Source organism: Etheostoma spectabile, chromosome 14 (assembly GCF_008692095.1).
Source record: "Etheostoma spectabile isolate EspeVRDwgs_2016 chromosome 14, UIUC_Espe_1.0, whole genome shotgun sequence".
NCBI lineage: Eukaryota > Metazoa > Chordata > Actinopteri > Perciformes > Percidae > Etheostoma > Etheostoma spectabile.
The window spans coordinates 21,158,178-21,163,874 of NC_045746.1; the positions used below are offsets into that span (position 1 = coordinate 21,158,178).

The following is a 5,697-nucleotide window of genomic DNA, read 5'->3' on the forward strand; positions in this document are numbered from 1 at the left end:
GTTGTTGTTTAATGCCCCCCCCCCCACCCACAATGCTCTGCACTCTGGGAAATTTGGCTGATGCTCAATGTCCCCCTAGAATAATGCTTGACCTGACCTTTGGTCATTAGCCAGACAGGTAACATTAGCGTGGCCAAAAATAGCCCCTCATGATCTCACTGTCTGTGTCGTTATACCCTGCTCGGTTTATTCATTCCTCTGTATTGAGTCATTCAAAGTAGAGCCCGACCGATGTATCGGCGGGCCGACATTAGGCATTTCCTGAACTATTGGTATTGGCATTTATAATGGCTGATAAAAAAAACAACCTTTATTTATCTTCATTCATCGTAAGCATTTATAATGGCAAATAAAGGATTCTGATAAATGAATATTTAAAATTTAAATTAAAAACAGACGGCCAACCATGTTTTGAGTGTTGGCGTTGCATGGTCTGTCCCCCAGAGGGCGCTCTACAACGTCCCCTCCAATTTCTTTTTTTTTTTTGTTAATGTGTTTATGTTCAAAGGACTTTAAGTTTCAAATCTTGTTTGTATTTTTATACATTTTATTCATCAGAAATTTAATGTATTTTATGTTCCCCTGTTCTGTTGCAACAACAAAACAAGTTATTATCATATTATTTTAGTGAGAACTCATAAATAACTAATGTTGGGGAAATCTGTTCATGTCTAGTTACACGTTTCTAGATGTTTTTTCTGGTCCCACGAGGTCCACCGTAAACTTCGCCTCTCTATACTCAATCTTTGATAAAACTAAACTTCTATGAACTACCGTTCATATTTTTCCAATTTAAGGTCCCATGGCGGGAATTCGCCTCTCTATAGAGACTGAATTCTTTTTGCCCCCTGGTGGACGTTAGATAGAAGGCAGGTTCCGCATTGGCTTCACTTTTCAGTGAAACTCGCTTGTTAATAAAATAAAGACATAAATTCTCTGTTTGTTTTTTTCAACATGGGACCTTTAATGGTTGAATCTAAGCTCTAGCTTTAAAGCAAAGAAGGGTTTAATCTGTTTCAACTAGAGCACGACCGATATATCGGCGGGCCCATATTGTCGGCCGATATTAGGCATTTCCCAAACTATCAGTATTGGCATTTATCATTTTGTTTTATTTTTTTAAATCATCATTATATAGGATTCATCAGCATCCTTATAATGACAAATACATGAATCTGATAAATGAAATATTTAAAAAATAATGTAAAAACAGAGTATTGGTGTTACATAGTTTGTCCACCAGAGGGTGATCTACTACATCTGTTGTGACAATGAAACAAATAAAACTATTTTAGTGAGAACTCATAAATAACTGTAAATAACTACTGTTAGGGAAATAACTGTGTTCTTGGATTATTTTGTATTGTATATTGGCAGATATATCGGCATATCAGATTTTTTATTAACCAAATATTTGTATCGTATCGGTTTTAACAATCCTTTATCGGTCGAGCTCTAGTTTCAACACTGATTCACACATGAATGTGTCAAACAGATTTTGGAAGAAGGGCCTCTATCTGACGTGGGCGTTTGAAAGCTGGCTGTCAGTCGGATGACAGATGGCTTTCTCCAACACTACATGTCGCTCGCAGCCTCTTGCTCACCCTACAAGCTGGTTACCACTTTAGACCCTTTTCACATGAGGCGACAGACGCTTGCTCAGACTGACACCGTCCCTCATAACGTGCATCTGCCCCGAAGTGTCCCGTCCACTTCACGCGGAGCCCATACATAGCCTGGCCCGCGCTCACTCTCCTTGGCTACAAAGGCACTGCAATTATGCCTGGATGTAATGGCTTACTTGTTTGTTGTCCATGACATTCAAATATTGACACTGTGTTTTAGAACATTTTTGGTGCCTCAACAGCTCCACGGCAGATATGGATGGATTTTCTAATGCAGTGGAAGCACGCGGCGACAGCTGTTGGAGCGCTTCAAAGAAGAGAAATCTCAAGAGAGAGGTGCCAGCATGAGACTTGTAAGGCGGAGGACTTCAGACAATGCTGCCAGACACTGCAGCTTCCTCTGGTTCCAGGCAGCGTGACCACACATGAGGAGGACATCAGGGAACACCGAAATGTAAATTACAGTCGTCCTCTAAATGTGGACATCCAATCAAAAAATAGATTTGCAGGTCGGAAAACTGACCCATCTATCACTGCAGATAGCTCTAGTGTGGCTTTATTTTACATTGGAAAAGCCCTGTAAAACTGCAAACCACCACTGAATCAAAATCAAACCTCTCTTTTTTGTGAAAATAGGCACGTGACCCGTTTCAACTCCACCCATCAAAGAATCGGAATCGAGAATTGAAATCAACCGGAATAGAAAGGAAGACTTGAAATTGGAATCCCAATTGTTAAAATCCAACAGATGCCCTACTTGTGTGTGTGTGTGTGTGTGTGTGTGTGTGTGTGTGTGTGTTTACTTGCTGTACATAAATAATCACTTATAATAAATAAATGTATAATAAATAAAAATAAAACTTGCATCATCTCTGGGGAAATTAGGGCGCCACAGGAATAACCAAGTAGAATTGAAGTAATGGGGAAAGTCGAATAACAAAAAGCTTAAGATGAGCCAAGAGGAACAGAAACTACTGAAGCAAATAAAGAATATATATACAGTATATATATATATATATATATATATACAATCTATGTCCGTCTGTATGACAACCGACGGCTAACTGAGACTATCTTTGGTTGAAAAATTATCTTTTAAATTGGCAAAAATCATATTTGGAATCCATGGCTCAGTCTGTATATGTATGTACACACAGTATATATATATATACACACACATACACATATACATTTCATATGTTATAAATTACATATTTATGTTATGAATATGTAAATAAAGCTGAAGAAAGATGTGCGGTCTGGCAGGATTGTTAAGTTGTCATAACAGCAAGTAATATAGATCACAGAGCTGTGCTGGAAGCAGAGCAGGGACACACGCTGAACCCCGGGCCGCGAGCACCAGTGTTCTGTAATCATTCCCCAACTTAAATACAGCCCTCGTCCACAAGTGTGTGGCTTGTTGAAGCCAAACGCGGCCCGGCCCACTACCACCAGCCCTCAGGGCGGCTCCGCTGTGGCCATCACCGTGGCAAAGGCCGGACAGTTGAGGCGGTTGCCAAGAAGCCATGCCTTTTTTTTCTTTTCTTTTTTTTCTTTTTCCTTCGAGGGCAACACTTCACATGGGTGCAGCCAGAAAGGAAGAGGGGAAAATAAAGGCCCAAATATCCGAAAGTTTGTGTCTATAATTGGGTGCGCCTCTCAGCCCTTTTTATGTGCGAGTGCAGCCCAGTGAAGAACAGTAGAAGCAATTCATTTCTCCTCCCCCCCCCCCCCCCCCCCCCCCCACACACTCCATGGTGAAACCCTACACTTTCCCTTCAGGCTGTTCCCTCCCACTCTGTCCAAACCCATCCACAAAGTTTCTGAAGCTCACTCAACTCACTGTTCAACAACACCGTGCACTGGATTGTCACCCTGGATGAAATGGTTATCTCATCTTGATTCTTTTTTCTTTTTTTTTGGCGTGTGCAGCGGAGATATTTTTGGATCATTATCAACAGATAATGATGCTGCCCCGGTGCTGATTCCGGGTGTGACTGCTGGAGGCAGAGAGAGAGAGAGAGAGAGAGAGAGAGAGAGACACCACAGTGACGTTGACTGACAAGTGACAGGCCAGGTAAGAAAGAAACGAGCATCATGAAACAGGGCTGGGTATCGCCCAATGATTTCTTTTTTTTTATTCTATGTTGATTAGGTTAGCGAAATTTACAATACACATTTTGTTTGGTTATAAAGGAGATTCTCAGAGAACTTGTGATTGTTAATTGTACAAGCAAGAAGCAATCCTTTAATATGTTTTATAATGCACCAGGTTAATGTTTACTTTAGGAAGTGACACCCAAAAGTACTTTAAAAGGAAACATCCATGGTGAAAAGGCATACCTTAAAAGATTGAATTCTGGATTTTACGATTTGATATTAGATTACACAAACAAAGATTGACTGGAAAATGGATTACGTTAGCCCAGCTCCATCATAAAATCATCTATTTTTGCTGTCTTTCTCTAAAAAATGACTGTAAAATACTTCTTTAGTCTTTTGCAGTTTTGAATTGTTGGCAGAAGGTTATATTTCTGTGCACATGCTGTTCAGCTCTATCAGAGAACCCCCTTTCCCCCCTCTTTTTCTTGGGTTGCACATGGAAGAAAAAAAACATCAGTTTCTGTTTTTTACATCTTGTGAATGACAAAAGGGGTGCTGCTGTTATAGACATCTACATCGCAGTCCCAGGTCTGCCATTGAGAGAGGAAGTGGAAACAGGCGTGATGACACAAAGCCCCAGTTTGTAAGGAATCTGGCCCCAGGTTCAGATGTTGAGTCAAAGCAGCTTGTTTTTAGCTTTACCCTCGTATAGTGTACCTGCTTGTAAAACTGCAGACTCATTTAACGCGGCACTGGGAGAGACATACAGCACATTTATTCAAATGTAATCAGACATTAAAGAGAGACAAATCAGAAAGTGTAAATATGCACGACTTTCTTAAGCAAAGGGACGTGTTATCTGTACGCATTTGGAGCTATCTGGGTGTATGTCTACACTGTATACAGCGGGCATACACATACATGCCACTTGCCGTGTTATCGTGAGAAGAACGAGATCTCGTGAGAAGAACGGTACAGGTGAGAATAGGAATAGAAGAACAGGGTTTGCTTCACGAAAAGAAGAAATTGACGGTTGAGTTTAGGAAACATGACATGTTGAACCCAATCCCCGGTCTCCTGGGTGAACATCCTGTGTTTTACCCATACTCCGCCCCGACCTATGGTGGATTTTAGCCCTTTCGTCAATGACATATTTATTGGCGTGTCATTCATTTCGTCCCCCCATTTCAAAAGATCAGTCTAGATCAGGATTATGAATTCATATCATGTTCAGCTGCTTTCAATGGGCGGTTGAGACTTTTTTTTATCATCGGAGTCTCACTGGGCTGAATATTAAATTGGTGCAATTAAAGTGATTCAGGTGGCGTGGCTACTCCGCTTATTAATGGCACCAGTGAAACCTAGAAGCATGAATAGCTCAGTGGAAGAATCAGATAAGGACAGCTGTGCGTAGACGCCAGAGCACTTTGCTTCACCCACAGGAAATAATGCACTCTCTATTTCGCAGGCTAGAAAAGGCAAGGCCCCAGTCAACAGTGTGGAGGTATTAAAAGGACCATTTCCTGGAATCACTTTCTATTTCTAAATCATACGAGCATACACTCACGGTAATTATGACACGTATTACCTCCACATACTTAAACTCCATTTTAGCCCCTGGCATTCTATTGAGCTTTATACATGACAAGATATTTAACTTTTAAAACAGGAATAAATACTGTGTGCATTAGCTGATGACAGAATAGTCTCGCATTGCCAGACCTTCCTCCACAGCGCTGCGGAGGAGGGTCTGGATAGTCCACACAGCATTCCGGGATGGGAGAAAAACCTGCTCAGGGTTAATGGCAATTCTTTAAACCAATCACAATCGCCTTGTGCGGCGCTAAGAACCGGAAGGAGCCACAGGAAGGACCTTGTTTCGGTGGAACATGCGGAAAAAGTAGTTTTAGTCGTTTGACAGAAAACTCAGATTGGACAGATAGTCTAGCTAGCTGTCTGGATTTACCCT

The 5,697-nt window shown here is 41.2% G+C and overlaps 1 protein-coding gene across 3 annotated transcripts in view; it reads left to right on the plus strand.

Annotated features, from left to right (window-relative positions):
- The first annotated feature begins 3,356 nt into the window (after window positions 1–3,356).
- col22a1 (collagen, type XXII, alpha 1) overlaps window positions 3,357–5,697 on the plus strand; it is a 99,729-nt gene continuing 97,388 nt past the window's right edge. For all 3 annotated transcript variants that reach the window (XM_032534839.1, XM_032534840.1, XM_032534841.1), the window contains exon 1: window positions 3,357–3,702. The gene's annotated coding sequence lies outside the window, so the exon portion shown is untranslated. The remainder of the gene's footprint in view (window positions 3,703–5,697) is intronic.